Here is a 17,353-nt window from a genome sequence, read left to right on the forward strand (position 1 = left end):
CTGTGTCTGACAGAGCCAATGCCAGCCGGCTCCAAGATGGACCCGCCGCTGGCCAAGGCCAAGCTAATCAATGCCTCTGTGATAACATATTTAAGAAGGAAAAAAAACAACTTAGAGGGAGCTTTTGCAGCCAGAGAGAGGAGTGAGAAGATGTAAGAACATCTGCAGACACCCAGGTCAGTGCAGAAGGAGGGGGAGGAGGTGCTCCAGGTGCCAGAGCAAGATTCCCCTGCAGCCCGTGGTGAAGACCATGGTGAGGCAGGCTGTGCCCCTGCAGCCCATGGAGGGAGGATGAGGGGGTGTAGTGATTCCACCTGCAGCCCGTGGAGGACCCCACGCCGGAGCAGGTGGAGACACCTGAAGGAGGCTGTGACCCCGTGGGAAGCCCGCGCTGGAGCAAGCTCCTGGCAGGACCTGTGGATCTGTGGAGAGAGGAGCCCATGCCAGAGCAGGTTTGCTGGCAGGACTTGTGACCCCATGGGGGACCCACGCTGGAGCAGTTTGCTCCTGAAGGTCTGTACCCTGTGGAGGAGACTCACGTTGGAGAAGGTCGTGAAGGACTGTCTCCCGTGAGAGGGACCCCACGCTGGAGCGGGGGAACAATGAGTCCTCCCCCTGAGGATGAAGAAGCGGCAGAAACACCGCGTGATGAACTGACCGTAACCCCCACTCCCCGTCCCCCTGTGCCGCTGAGGGGGGGGGGCGGAGGTTGAAGCTGGGAGTGAAGTTGAGCTGGGGAAGATGGGAGGGGTGGGGGGAGGTGTTTTTAAGATTTGGCTTTACTTCTCATTCCTCTATTCTGTTTTGCTTAGTAATAAATTAGATGAATTCCCTCTCTAAGTTCGGTCTGTTTTGCTCGTGATGATAATTAGAGAATGATCTCTCCCTGTCCTTATCTCGACCCGTAAGTTTTTTTTCATTGTACCTTTTCTCCCCTGTCTAATGAAAGAGGGGAGTGATAGAGCGGCTCTGGTGGGCACCTGGCCCTCAGCCAGGGTCAACCCACCACACACTGGATACCTGAAGAGCATGTGTAGCTTCTTGGGATGGTGGTTTTTGTAGCTAGTGCTACGTAGTCTTTTTATGTTTGTCGCTGTGATATCAGACTCCCAAAAATGTGAATGTTTGACTTGACGAGATGGGGGACGTGGAAATCGTGAACAGAATTGACAGAACTGCAGCTGAGATCTTTAATACAGGCTTATGTCCCAAAATAAATATTATTTTAAATTAGTTTAATTTCCATTTAATATTTCAAGAATTGGTAAAAGGTTTAACCAGCTTTACTCAGACATAATTTTCAAATTAATCAAAGTGAGACATCAGATGTTTTCAAGTATATGAGGAAAAACAGATGTCTACCAGTCTAGAGCAGTTATCAGACTATATACAAGAAAATGCTGGTGATTGCTGACTAAGTAAGTTCAAGCTGGCATTTAGTGTTTGAAAAAATGGAATTTGAAGCCCAGAAGAAATCTGAACAGAAATTGGCTGCATCACTTTGGTCAACATGATTAGCACAACTACCAAGGGAGCTGAAATTTCTGATACAGCTGTGAAGTAACGTGACTTTTTTTCAGTGACATGAACTGTAAATGAATAGATAAGAAGTTCCCAAGGATGTAAAGATAACTGTAAGGAAAGAACCTTAGTTAAGCAAAAAAGTTCAATCCGTTGTTCATTTTGTAACTCTGTGAACGTTGTGAACGTTGCCTGGGGAGAGACAAGTCCAGAGCTATACTTGATTTTGTGAAGCTTTAGAAGCCACCTTAACCATAGTAAACAATAACAAGGCACGTAAGGTGACAAAAACCTTTTATAATTGGTCTAATGAAGTGGAAGAATTGTCAACATAGACTGTTCGGACTTTTAAAAGGCCTGTGGCAAGAAAGAAAATTTCTGGTCATCCATCAGCAGCCTGTTGAGGGTTTGTTGGGGTTTTTTGTTCTGATTGCTTAAAACTTTTTTTTTTTTTTCAACACCAGTGATGGATCCTTGTTCTGCATCCATAATTTGAAACAGCTGAATACTTTCTCATCACAGTCTGCTAGTAGACTGTAAAATACATAATAAAGCCTTGAAACACTTTATTTAAATGTGCCTAGAGTAATTTATGTGAATAGAATTTTTTTTTTTTTAATCATTTACTTGAGAGAGATAAAATAGGGGAGGTGACACCCTATACTAAAATAGATTGTTATCTGTTTTGGAGATACTGATAACTTCGAACCAGAGGAACTAAAATAGAAATGAAGGAATGCACTGGCTGGTAAAGCAGGAGGCAGCAACGTGTTGGCGAAGAGCTGTGTTGTTAAAGCTCAGAACTGGATGATTTAACTTGCTGTGCACATCTGTGGGGGAAGATGACTCACAGCCAACAGTATAATATGCTTATTACAACATGCTTGTAGAAAACCATTGTCTCTAACACTACACAGCCAGTTTTGGATTATAGATTGTTATAATTCAGTAATTATCATACTGCGTTTTGGTGCATGGCTAGGAACCAGTGACCAAAACTTGACAATATTTGTTACCAACTGGTAGAGATAACCCTAAAATGAAATGTACATTTTATTAAAAAAAAAAAAAGTAAATCTGTTCAGCTTGATAATTAAATAAATTGGTAAAAACTAGAAGCTTTAAAAAAAACCCTTGACTGTATGGACGTGAAGCTATGACAGAGAGGAAATGCTTTTGCTTTTTGACAAACTGTGGATAGTGATGACATACTAACACTTAAAAAATCAAGTTTAAGCGGAAAGAAGAGGAAGTAGAAATTAAAGTACAGAAAATTGCTAAGGAATTCAAGATGTTGATTGGAAAAAATCTACCTCACACAGATGAAGCTATTAAGGCATTTTGCAGAACTACTTGCTAGCTGCAATATAGCCTCATTGCTAGGCAGGTGGTCAAAGGTCAAATTAAGTGTGGAGACATTTTCAAAGTGATTGTGTTCTATCTTTAGAAACAGTGACAAAACCCATGTTGTTTTCATGAAGATACATTTTGTAGCTCCCTTATAATCCAACAGGAAGTTTCTTCCTCTCAGGTATTCAGTACCTACAGGCCTAAAACTTGAAACCAGGGGTAGTAAGAGTTGACCGAAAGACGCTGGTGGGCTAACGTTCCTTCAAAAGAGATCTCGGAGCATGGAAATTTCAAAATAATGTTTGTATTGTCCCAATATTCAGAGAAAGCATGTGGGATGGTGATGCACTTGTTGCCAGGGTACTGGTGTGAAACAACACACACTGGGAGATCGATTACGAGATTCAAATAATAACTAAAATAGGCTTGCACAGAAAATAGGTCTGGTCACACAGCTGTCCTTCTTCTTTGCAGGGACTATTTTGTAGTTCATTGATTGTGTGCAGTAGGAAATTAATGTGACAAAATTTAACTCGAGACCAGAAGGAAAGGGAAGGCGGTATTTATTTTAAACAAACGTAATCTTGGTGACTCTCTCATAGATTTCACCCAGCGATGTTCTCACACCCACATGCTCATAAGCACCAAGATGCCCATCTCCAAGCGGGGAGGCCAGGCAGGCTGGAGATCCCCATGGAAGACAAGGAATGGTGGCTCCTGAGTAAGTGCCATGTCACTGCGGGTCTTCCTTGGCAATGGAAAATTGTTTCAGTGTGCTGGTTTGGGATGGCTGGGATAGAGTTAAATTTCTTCATAGTAGCTACTATGGGGCTGTGGTTTGGATTCGTGCTGAAAACAGTGTTGATAACACAGGGATGTTTTAGTTACTGCTGAGCAGTGCTCACACAGAGCCAAGGCCTTTTCTGCTCCTCACACCGCCCCACCAGCGAGGAGGCTGGGGGTCCACATGGAGTTGGGAGGGGACACAGCCGGGACAGCTGACCCCAACTGACCAAAGGGATATCCCATACCTTATGGCATCATGCTCAGCAATAAAACTGGCAGGGAGGTAGCCTGCCCAGGGAGCAGGGGCATGGGCTGGGCATCGGTTGGTGGAGAGCAATTAGGCTTTTGGCATCACTTGTTTTTCTAGGTTTTGGATATTATTTTTTTGGGGGGGTGGTGGGTTTTTTGTTTTAATTATTAAACTGTCTTTATCTCAACCCACAAGTTATCACACTTTTACCCTTTTGATTCTCTCCCCCATCCCCCTGGGTGGAGGATGAGCAAGCAGCTGTGTGGGGCTGAGCTGCTGGCCAGGGTTAAACCACAACAATCATCCCAGTATTTATATCCATCAGCTATTACAATGTGATTTTTCCATCATAATCTTGCTTACCTGATCCCCCACAAACCATAGGGAAGGTGGCTACCTGTTGTCTGTGTGTCCTCATTTGGATATCTTTGTGGCTACAGCCTTTCTTCTCGCTGGGATAACAAGCAGTGGACTGGCATATAGCACACGGTGTGCTGCAACCCCACTGCCACCATCCTGTTATCGCAGCTCAGGTCTTCTGCTGACAAGTCATCCTGCTGTGGCCTTATCGGAGCTCGAGCCTCCTGGTCGTGAATGTAAACAGCACATTCCTCGGTGTTTACCAGTTTAATTGCTGTTAATCACGTCTTTGGTTATCAATTCATGTTGTTCCCTGAACCCATGCTGTTGTTTGTGCTTTCACATAAGTAATTCCTGTTCATGCTTCATTCAAACCAAACTTCATGTTTCTGCTTCCACTCCCTGCAGCACCAGGTGATGGTCCCATACAAGCGAGTCATTATAATAAAGCATGTGTCCAGATGGTGAAGCACAGCCTGGCAAATGCTATTAGAGACCATTGATGGAAAATCAAATGGAGATGCTTTCTAGAAGAATTCCAAAAAGCATTGGTGTCACAGTGGTATGATTCAACATTTTCACTGGTATTCCAGAAACACATTAAAAAACTCCTGCCACTTTAAATTGCATGAAAACAAAGGTCAATCTCAGATTTTAATTGCTCCACACTAGGACCTTTAAACATAGTACACTAGTGTTATCACCTACCAAGTCACACTTCTAGGAACAAGAAATGAAAATCAAATGTACACATTGTTTTTTGGAAAATAGTAGCAGTGAAAAGGATTTAAGGATTTTTCTGAACATCCAGTTTCCCATAAGCAAACTGCTGACGAGGACTAATCCAGCAGGTGGATGTAAGCAGAAGGTATCGTGGTTTTACACCTTGCCCTACAGCACCTGTGAAACCACTATAAAACCACTGTGCTGCTGGGAAGACCCTGGGGCTAAGGTTCTAAAATGCTGAACTGAAGAATTTATACAAGAGTCACAAAACCCCAGGTTCGAGGAACAGAAGAAAACCTTACATGGTGGGAGATCTGGGGGAGAGTGTTTCAAGTCATCGAGTGAAAAACTGAGAAGGAGTGTACAATACAAAAGCAATCTTGACAAAGAGCATAGTGGATGCTGGGAGGCTTTTCTAACCGAGTTAAGGAAGACGTAACAGAGATTGGATGCTGAAGGCAGGCAAATTCAGATTAGAAATTCAAATCAGGCTCTTAATCCCCAGTAACCATTACATCGAACGCTACCGATGGTGCTGAATTCCAAAGGTCTTGGTGTTTTCTGGCAGATATCCTTTACAGTAAGGAGATGTTATTTGTTTAATTACTTCTTTATTTCAGGTGTAGGTAACCTGTGGTACAAAGCTCAGGCTGTGTGCGTTAGCTCAGAGCTAATGGTCTCTCATAGGTCTAAATGCTGAAGCTAAAATTTGAAAAATAGCATGAAATCATTAGCAGTTTTAAGCTGATGCTATTTACTATTGTTCTACTTTGTGGCTATTTTGTAACAACATTCTGGAAAAACAGGTGCATGCAGTCTCTAACACAATAATTTTAGGAAATGATCTTATTGTTCACTGGGTCTTCGTTCAGGACAGCGTGCTGTTATTTTACACCAGAGTTGTGTTCCCCTGCCAGATTTCAGCCAGTTGTTAGTCACAGCAGAAGCTCGTACAGCAAGCACTAGTGAAGCAGCTGACAAGCAATTATATGCTAATGTTTCTAGTGTTTGAAGCAATTACTCTTAATGCTTGTAAGTGAAGAAATGCCTGGGATGTTTGTTTGAGAGAATGATGTCTTGTATGAATGACCTAGAACTTCCATCTCATTCCTTTTGTCTGCCTCCGCCTTTCAGGTAGCAGCGAGAAAGTTACTTAATCTCCGGTTTGGGTGGTACATACCAGCTTCTACAAGACAGTTAAACCATTTGGTCCATGCAGCATGGAAGTTGGATTTTTTCTAATCCTGCTAAAAGAAACAAGACCTTGGGTTGAAATTCTTAGAACCTGAAATTCCTCAATCCAATTTCATACATGAGGTGTCTTGTGTCCTAATTTGTCACTTTTTAAACTGTTCTGTCTTCACATAGCCATTTGATGGTGCACTGGGACCAGCTACAGGCTTAAACCTTTTCCTGTTTCTTGGCTGACAGCTGTTCTTGCTCAGGTTGCAGATGTCTGACTGGGGCACCACTGAAAACTGAGTTAATCTAAATTGATAAGCATATGAAAAATTCTTCCATATGCTTTGTTGTGCTCTTTAAATGTAAGAGTCACTTATTTAGCTGTGATTCTCCTGGAGCTCATCAGTCTTTCATTTTGGCTTTTTTTCCTTTCCCTTTTACCAAATTGCAAGTCACCTACATATGATGAAATTACACTGGAGTTATTGGTCAAACAGTTAAATATTTAGAACCATAGAATGGTTTAGGTTGGAACGGACCTCAAAGATCATCTAGTTCCAACCCCCCTGCCAGGGGCAGGGACACCCTCCACTAGACCAGGTTGCCCAAAGCCCCATCCAACCTGGCCTTGAACGCTTCCAGGGAGGGGGCATCCACAGCTTCTCTGGGCAACCTGTGCCAGTGCCTCACCACCCCTTTGATAGACGGCATTTCAAGTCGACCTGTTTCAACCCCCTTTTCTAATGCTACTTGTCTTGTTTGTGTATTTTAATTAATTTTGATTCATTTCAATTAAGGCATTAATACACATCAGCTTGACTATATCCTTAATTATATCTCAATATGTAAATTAAGGCATGAACATATTTCCCTCTTTTCCTGGCAGAATGTGTTATATTGCCATTGAAGCTTACATACTCTTGCTCAAAACCTGCACTAAGCTGTCCTTTCCCTTTTTGTATGCAATTTACATGTACAATTGTCATCAGAACCATTTTTCAGATCCTGTATTTCACAATACCTGATACATATTTTATTTTAAATATTTTTTGGTGATATAAGAGGGGGAAATCTTGGGTTAAGTTACAGTGTCATCCAGATTTCTGACCTTGCTTCAGGCCTAGCTTCTTCCTTACGGAAATCTTGATTCTTGAGAACCTCTTCACTAGGAGAACTGAGCCACTAAATTAAAAAAAAAAAAAAGCTGTATTTTATAATTTCTGTTCCTTCTGTCTGTCCTGATTACAAAATATGTCAGACTGCTCTAAAAATAAAATAAAATAAATTAATTACTGCCATGAAAATGAAATAGCACCTCTTTATCCCAAATCATTTTAAAAACAATTCCAACTTCACCCTGATACAAAATGCGGCAACACCTGTTAGAAGGATGTGTCAATGGTTTCATAAGGTACAACTGTGCATTGCATAACAGCAGGAGTGAAAAACATGTGTTTGATCTTGAGAAGGGAAAATAAGTCAAGTGCAGTATATCCCTTCCTTCTGCCAGGACTAACCTTTCAAAGAATCACAGACTGGTTTGGGTTGGAAGGGACCTCAAAGATCATCTAGTTCCAACCCCCCTGCCAAGGGCAGGGACACCCTCCACTAGACCACGTTGCCCAAAGCCCTGTCCAACCTGGCCTTTCAGCCTTACTTTTGTACCAGTTAATTTCCAGATGTTTGACTGCTGAGATACTGTTGGTGCCTGGTTCTGTCTGTACCATAGCTTCTTTTAGATAAGGTCTGCCTTATCTAAAAGACCAGGGAGACTGCTCACTGGTCTTCCTCCTCACCAGTCCATCTGCAGGGCCTGGTCTCTGAACACTCCTCTTTGACTGTCCTCCATTCTCTTCAGGTCTGATGGCCTTGTGGGGGAGGAAGAAAAAAAAAAAGTTGTCTTTTCTGCAAATAAGCCATTTAGCTGAAGTCTTCACTGTGTTCAGCTCCTCTTTCATTGGACACATCAGCAGCATTCAGGTTCAGAAAACAGTCATAGATTCATAGACTATCTCCACTTGGAAGGGACCCATAAGGATCATCGAGTCCAACTCCCTGCTCCTCACAGGACTGCCTAAAACTAAACCACATGACTAGGAGTGTCAACTAGATGTTCCTTGAACTCTGACAGGCTTGGTGCCTGGGGAGCCTGTTCCAGTATCTGACCGCCCTCTTGGTGAAGAACCTTTTCCTAATGCCCAGTCTGAACTTCCCCTGATGCAGCTTCATTCCATTTCCTTGTGTCCTGTCTCTGGTCACCTCTCCCCTAGTCATGGTCAGCATCAGACAGAACATCTTCTTGACTATCATTCCCGTGATGTGGTTCAGCTCATCATGTTTAATATGCACCAGACACAAATATTTTGAACTGTTCACATGTACTACAATGGTGTCCTAAATATCTTCTCAATTCATCCTCACCAGGGGCATCTTGCACTAGACATCTGTCTTCCTGTTCATTAATGACCCCACACAACAAGGTGGGGTGTCACTGAGGATCTTTGGTGGGACAGCATCCATCTCCGTACAAGATACTAGATTTTTTTTTCTGTAGTAGGCAGTGTTTGTCCTATGAAAAATCTGTGGTCTCAGCTGAATGCAGTAAAACACCATTTCTGGAAGGTTTTGCAGAGCTCCAGAGAAGCTTGTCAAGGGTTACTGGTTGGAGTGTTTGAAGCAGATACCCAGCCTCAGCTGTTCCCAAGTGAACCATAAAGGAAAGTTCAGTGTGCATATTAACAAAACCAGCTATAGCCGAGAGGCCTCATTAGGAGCTTGTGTTATCTGATAACAGAAAGAAAAGGAAGTCATTTCAGTAGGACGCAAAACCAGGAACTGCTCATTGTCTCCAGGAGCTGTAAGTGAATGGATGTGGGAGCAAGAGGATGATACTTTGTTCTTTGACCATGTTTTCTCATCCACTTTTAGAAAATGTTCTCAAAAAGGAATAAAATAAATCTTTTTCAACAGGAGGATGAATATATATGTGGATACCTCTTATTGGGATGCACCAATAAGTATCTGAGGTTATAATAAATAAGCAACCTGATTTTATCAGAAAGGAGGTCATAAAGTACAAACCTATTTGGTATATACATCATAATGAAATGGATGTTCCTGTTTCTTACAGAGAGGATTCAGATAAACTTTTTCTGCTTGGATAGACTTGATTTTTTTTACTGTAAGCAAAAGACAGGTAGTACAGTAGCAGTAGCAGGACTTGTTAACGAAAGCATTTCTGATCAATATTACATTCGTAAAAAGGGAGGTAAAAATGTACTAGAAACTGGAATTAATAAAGAACCACTTTCTAATAACAGCATACAAGCTTAACTAAAATATTTAACTTAAAAGTATGTAAGTTTAACTCCAGTATTGAAACTGATAAACGTGGGCTCAGTTCTAGTACTTGCTTCATCTGAAATGTCTGCAGCTCAGGAGGGATACGCCTGGATTAATTTCTGATACGCAAACTGATTCTCAACCACTGATTCAACTGATTGTCAAGTGATTTGTGCAGTTTATGCTATATTTGTTTTCTGGAAAGTGATTTTATAGCCTGTTACTAAAGTGCTCAGGTGTCTTAAGGCCTTTCCATAATAATGAGCCCTTCCATTTGAGGCTTTTTTTTTTTTGAGCTTTTACTAGCTAGGAGTGTTTTAAAGAGCTTTTGCTCTCAACCAGATATAATTGCTTGTTTATGTAAGAAAGCAGTACTTTGCAGGCTAATCCATTCCGCATCAGTTTCCAAACAAATGAAAAATAGAGCAATTCATTCTCTGCTTGCGTGCCTTTTTTCCTTTTTTTTTTTTTTTTTCCTTTGCTTTTCAACACAGGTTGTTGGGAAACATTGCTCTGCATTGGTTTTGCATCATGAGGGACTGTTTCAAAGATAGAAAATGTTTCTCATCTGTATTAGTTGCATAGGTTGAGCAATTTGAAATCTTTTAAAAGAAAGATTTTCTCATAGCCTGTGTGTGGGAATCACAAGACTTACAATGTACTAACTTCATGATCTCGTTATAAGAAGACTTAAACAATCTTGAATGCAAGGTATCATCATATTATATAGCATTTTGAGGGTAAAGAATTAGAAAATTTTCTGTGTAAAAATCGGATTAATATCTGCAAAAGTCCGTATCTGTTATGTTTTTACAGCCAGAAAATTTAGATTATTCACTGAAGTGTCAGTGGGTCAATAGCAAAGAAGGAATTAAAGCTGTGAATTCTGAATCCCTGTTTTCAACCCATTAGCCTGTTACTCTCTGATTAATAACAGTTCTTTCCGTGAAACTGGCTCATTTATAAAAATTTGCAGTAGAAAAATAACTACAAACTCTGCAAACTCTGACAGTTAAGACAGCAGTGAAAATTAAGTATTAATCAATATATTGGACAAGATATAGCCTTCGATTAGTAGACGACATTATTTTAAAACAATTTCATTTTTTGTGTAGCTAACTGCAGGTGTTTGAATAACTTACACAGTCTTCTGAAATTTCAGCTATATCTTCAAATGTCTTTTTTAGCACCGGATAAACAGAATTCTCAAAATGTGGCATCCGTGGCCACAAAAAATATTCCACGCTACTGCCAATGTTATATTCAGTGTTTACATTTGATTTAATTGGACGCTGTGGTCTGGTGTTTGCTACCTTTTGTTGTAACTTCTTCTACCACAAGACAGTAAGTGAACTATGAGTGGCAGAACTTGATTATCATATTTACTGGTTGGTTTTGTTTATTTTTTTAAAAAAGACTATAAAGATAAGCGGTAGGGTTTGCGATCTATACCTTTTCCATACCTAGCAGCCATGCTTACCAGAAGAACTGGAGACTGCAAGAGCTCGGTCATGTCAAACCCTTTATTTTTCTTCCCATTGCAACTTTCCCTCAACAACAGGACTTCAAGCAGGAGGTTGGGAGATGGTGATTTGATTCCCAGTCTCATGAGAGAAGGAGGGAGCAAAGCACGTTAAAAGTCCCACTGGTGGAAAAGGGCCCGTCTCCCTGCATTGCTGTTCTTTAAAACGTTAGTTCAGATACAGGTATCATCACAGATGTTTTCCTTTTAGAGCTGCTAAAAAGTGACTCTACATTCACTCTTTGCAGGATAGCTTTCAGTACCAAAATTCCAGGCAATTTAATTACAGAATTAAAATCTCTGTACTACTGATGCTGCTTCTTTGACGAGGACAGTGCTAGGTGGCCACAGACAATCTTTTTTGTGAGTAGATTGCCAATTTTCTTTCATTTGGTTGTCGGGATCTCCAAGAGCTGCTTCTGACAAATGGAATAGGCTTCAACACATATGAATAATGCGTACTTGAAAGAAAGAAATGTCCGTGTGTATTCCATCAACGAGTGTATCCAGAGCAGGAAAAGGTCCTTCCATTTTGAGCCTTACTCGTTAAGCTCCCAGGCTTTGCTTTTGGTCTGACCTGAAAATATTCTAGATGCCCTACGTTCATGCAGGATGTCTTTGAGACTCTGTGGTTTTCCTCCTAAACCGACACTCCAAAGTTTCCCACAGCCTTGTGTTAAGAAATGAATTAATCTGACTATAGCTGTAAAGTTATTTGTAGGTAGAGGTTGCAGAGTCTGTTGGTACCCTCTGGGCCCTGACAACTGTGTCCCCAAGAAAAAAAACAAATGCCAAAATACCAAAAATGGACACGATTAACTTCATCTTTAGAAGAAGCATCAACCTTTCTGGTAGAATTCTTAATGATTTCCTAAAAAACCCCTATTTCTTTGTCATTAGGTAGGTTCCATGCAATCCTGTGGAATAGCACTGCTCAGTGGCAATGTGCGTCTTGCTTTCTACTTCTGTTTCCTCTCAGACGACTATCTCCTGTTTCTTGGAAAACTCATTACGTTGAGGGAAGCAGCGAGTAACCCAGCAACATGTTATACTGACACGCGGGTCTAGGTTATTTATGCGCTGGAGTTTCAGTTTATGAAATGTATTATGTAGTTTTAGGTGCTTTATGTACTGTTGTATCGTACCTTTACCTTTGTATTGAATGCATTTTGCTTAGATCCCTTTTCAAGAAGCAAAAAGCTGTTGCTGGTTGGGTTTTTATGGGGGGTTTATTATTATTATTATTTATTTTTCTTTCTTTTCAAAATCTCCACCTCCCTTAAGGGGCAAAGGGGTTGAGCTATTAGCAGAAAATGTAAACAAATCCAAGCAATAGCAAATCCTGGGCTTTCCAAGCATAAGAAGGTAAGGGGGCATCCCTGTTTTTAAAGCTGAAAGAACGAAGTAATTGAATCGTGTTGTGCTGCTTACTGGGAATCAGCTGCTCAAGAGAGTGCCAAGGACAAAGAAAATAAGAATATAACTGCATATGTCAATAGTAACACTTTTTTTTTTTTAAATACTTTAGACAAGTGTTAAAAAATAAAGAGGCCAGCTAGAGAAGGTTAGAGGTGCTACTGGAAAAGACCAAAGAGAAGCAGAGAGCAGGGAAGCCCTGGAGATACCGCAGCGTGTAGGTGATGCTTTTGTTGCTTCATGGACAAAGCCATATTGTCCAGCACCATCTCAGTATTTCTTGCTGCCGTAGACCAAACTCTGTTTTGCAGGAGTGGGGGTCCAGGTGAAGGCCCCAGAGCGCAAAAGGGGGAGTGGGAGGGTGAGAGGAGTTTGGAGGCTGGGAGATGCTTCGCAAGGGAAGATGACGGGGAGGGGTTGGGGTGGGTCTTCACAGCTGATGAAGGACCTGGGAGGTCTCAAACAAATTTCAGTGAGGCTGTGGGTAACAACAAGAGCTTCTTTCTTTTTAAGTGCCTCATTGACCACCTACCCAGGTAATTGTTAGTGAGGTACAGATGTTCCTTCCCCTCTCCTCAGCCCCTACCACCCTTCAGTGTGGGACCCCCACCATGAAATCCTCTTCTAGCCCTTTCTTCCACTGCACTGTCACCTCCCCCCAACATCTCCTCCCATCGATCCCTCAAAAAAAAAGGGGGGGGGGGGGGGGCTGAAAGTAGAGGGAATTAACCCAATTGAGCCCTGGATTCTGGGGTCTTTCTGTAGCAACAAAACTGACCAAGATTTCTAAAACAAAATATTAAAATTTACTTTAATGTGACTTCATAGGAGAGCAGTGAGATAAACTAATCCCTTAAAATTTAATTACATATTAAATTCTGTCAGATACTGCTGCTACAGTTTTCAGAGTGAATTACAGTAGAGCTATAGGTAATGGAAAGAAGGAAGCTTTGTATCTAGTGGTGAAAATATGAATGTCCATGTAAACAACGTGAAAATCCATTTCAGGAGGGATGAGCCCATCTGCAAACTTCTAACAGGGCTGCGACAGCTGGATGGTGTCAGCTCTTGGTCTCCAGTCACAGAATTTCAACACTGGAAAATGCATCGCTAGAAAATGATATGATCTTGTCCTATTACCTGAACTCAAAATTTGTTATTTCCACTATGGACATTGATGTATTCTGAAGTCATATATGTCTTGTATAGCAGCACTGCTTCTCCCACCCCAAAAATGATATACAAAGTCAAAGGATGTTTTCCCCTGAAAATCTTATAAGAAGATTTATTGGGGGGGGAAGTGTGCATCACTTTTAGAGATACTTAGATGATTATTTAAATACAGATCACACTTCAGTTTCTAAATATTGGGTCAGTTTAACTCCAGTCCTTTACAAGCGTTTGAGTCAAAACAGATCGGTCAAGAGATGACACTTTACTTGCATTGTCCAGTCAACAACATGATTCATTTTGTGGGGCTGGTTGTGTAAGTTGACAAGATAATCCAGCCAGCCCTAGCAGCTGCTGCACAGCTGAGACTCTGATGTGCTGTCCTTAAGAAAAAAGCTAAGTACAGTTTGTCTGAGAACATGCTAGTGATGAAACTTCAGAAGACACGATGCCATGCAAAGCTAAAAAGTTCACTTGAAAACGTCAGGTCTCACAACACAAATTTGAAGCTTCAGAAGAAGATCAATGTGGAAGTACAAAGAAAACAAACTATTGAAGAGATGGTTGGGTGGTTTCAGCGTGCTTTGAACAATGTTCAGCAAGCTTACATTGCCTTAGGTGAGAGAGGATGATGCTGTGTGTCCTAATATGAAGAGAGGCAGAGGTACATAATTCAGAATAAAAAAAGTTTTCACTATCCAATGAAAGAGTTGAATCCTAGCTGGGTGCAGGATACTTACACCTTTGTTGTTCTCTTTTTTTTTTTTTTTTTTTTTTAAATGCAGTTACATGCTTCAAAGGTATGTGTTTCTCTATAGTCGAAAGGAATACATACAGGCTTTGAATCAGGAGCTCTCTTGTTCTGCCCTACTTCCCTGACCAGCTGCCCTTAATACTTACACTAACACTCCTATTTGTCTACCTCACGTATCTGCTGGGAGTGCCCTCGCTTGGCAGGCGAGAATCTCCCAGCCCCAGAGATGGATTGCATAAGGTCTGACAGTAACTCAGCATCGGAACTGGGATTACCACGCGCGTTTCTGCTCTCCCAGTCTCATGCCTGATGTGTTACACAGGCACAACGTGATGTGTGCTCTCTCTATTTATTAACTGTGTGGTACAAAGGTCAAGGCTGAAGGCTGGACCCACAAAGGCATTTCAAGGCTGGAAGGGATGGTGACATCTGGAAGTCCAAAATCATGATTTTTCAACGCCTCCTTGCACGTGTCACCTAATCCTGATTTCCATACGGACCGGCACTTCCAGAACCAAAGTTCCACATTAAATCCAGGCTTTTCACAAAACACCGTCCCATCAGATTCCCTGAAGGAATAACTGTGGAGGAAAAAAAAAGCAAAGGTGCTGTCATGATGGAACTCCTACTGTGTAAAAGATGGATATAAGGAGGAAGTGGACAAGCGGTAAATCCCGTCTCAGCGGGGACACCCCTTGCTCACAGTGGATTGCGTCCGCTTTTGACAAATGACTGCGCGGGTCTTCTTTCCCTTACTGGCAACCCATTTTGTACTCTCCTCACCAATAAAAATACAAGTGAATATAACTGGTAGTGTTATCAAACAGAAGAATTGAACTGGAAATAAAACACTCCATGAGATATTGACCTCAAGTTACGTTCTCAGCAAAAATAAAATACTCAACACTTCTTGGCAGAAGTGACTTTATAATGTTTTGTGTACCATTAACTCACTAGGTCTACATCTGCTATGTTAACTCTGTGTGCTGCCACTGGCACTGCTCATGAGCCAAAAGGTTTTGGCATCAGTCTGGGGCAGCTCCAGGTAAATAAAGTTTACCCGGTTACTTTATTTACGTACAGATCTCCGTTCTAGTTCCCGCTGCCCTGCTTCCCCCTCCGCCCATGCACTCCGTGTGTGTACAAACCAACCTGCTAGATAAGCCATGTCCCTTCTGGGCCACAGGAGATGAATTCTTTTCCTTTTTCTGGGGAGAAATACGTGCCAAACACAGCCACGCTGGGCTGGCAGGCTGGGTTGGTAGAAAACATCTCTTTTTCTGAATGTCCTTGATTTGGTTTACCAAACTTCTGAAATAGCAAGTCCACATGTTTTGGGGCCAAAGTTGTCCATTGCATGGAAATTGAGTGTCTCAAATATGAAACCTAATGCCACGTATGGAAGTGCTCAGCACCTGGCAGCTGTGTTGCTGGTGGTCGAATGTGGCTGAAGTGCTGCAGCCCCTTTCTCAGAGACCCCTGGTGCCCTCCCTCCCTGTGCTCCCCATCTCCTCCAGACCATCCCATCAATTATTTGCTCTGCTAGAAAACCGCATCGTCAAGAAACAAAATGAGACGCGGTGCTATGAGAAAGGTGACGGCAAACAAATTGTGTTTTCTCTGTTATCGAACGTTTGTGGCTTTAGTGGGATGCCTCAGTTACACTAGAAAGCGCAGCTGCTCCGTGGAAGGCTTTCCTGTGCACCAGCTGGTTCACTAATCACTTTTTTCCTCGGATTCCCTATCTGGAAGGTGGGGATAAACTTCTTGGAAGGATGTATTATCTTGGGAGGAGTAGTTACTGGGAAGTGACTAGCATTAGTATTTGGCTAGTACCAGTGTGAAAGCCAAGTAAGTTGTGGTTATAGAGTGAAATCCATCAGTCTTTGTTCATAAAGGAGTTAACGCACTACCTGAATCAGTTTTCAGCATCCCACATGATACTAGCTATCGCATGACGAGCTGCGCACCCTTGCAGTTTTTTTACGTTTATTATAATTTTTCCAATCTAAAATACTGAGTCAAAAACACCTATTAAGATTTACAAAATACATATGTTATAACAAATTGTAATTTGCCTTAATTTTCTTTGAGATGCTTCAATCAATTCAGGTTCCTTAAATAATGGATAATGAATCATTGTTCTCAACTATTCCATATTATGGATTCACCTCACCAACTTCCCTGAAATGATCGTGTTCTTCTTCCCTACCAGACACAAGGAAACAATCCTACTGACTTCCCTACAACCTTTAACTGAGCGATATTTTGTGTCGTTTAACTAATGACAGAGTAAGGTATCCATCAATTAAAATTTCCACCTGTACAGCCAAACAGTTGGTGCTAATGTATGGTCTTGGAATAACATGTCATTTTAACCTGCACAGTTCACAGAAATCATATGCTGTGGTTTATACTTAACTATTCAAAGCTGATTATTAATTATTACTTAATTATTCAAATGTTGCCTGAGTTTTCTATTTTACCTTGAAAATGCACTTCTGCAAGTTCAGAGCTTTGTAGAAGAAAGCAGAATTACATCTTCATCTTTGCTGAATATTTAACAGCCCTGCTGTGCTCTCAGCTCTCCTAGAAAGTGAACCTTGCTAGGAAGCTCAAATTCTGTCCCTCCAACCAGTACAACCACAAAATAGCCCCACAGAGGTCAATCTTGTGGCATCGACTCACTGAATGAAAGCAGAATCCAATCCACCTCAGAAGTAGCTGTGAAGCAATTGTGTGGACCTTTATCTCTCTCTGCAGGGCAAATGAAAACATTTGTACTCATCAGGGTGAATTCTTTACTAGTACTGTTAGGAGATTTCTGTAATTTTTTTTTCATTTTTGATTTAAGGGAGACCTTGAATATTGAAAGATAACATGAGCAGAAGCCATGGTGATCCAACTAGCCTGTTTATCTCAAATTGCTGAGAAAACAGGTGGTTTTTTTCTTAATTTCTGCTTCCTACTTGCA

Source organism: Balearica regulorum, chromosome 1 (assembly GCF_011004875.1).
Source record: "Balearica regulorum gibbericeps isolate bBalReg1 chromosome 1, bBalReg1.pri, whole genome shotgun sequence".
Taxonomy (NCBI): domain Eukaryota; kingdom Metazoa; phylum Chordata; class Aves; order Gruiformes; family Gruidae; genus Balearica; species Balearica regulorum.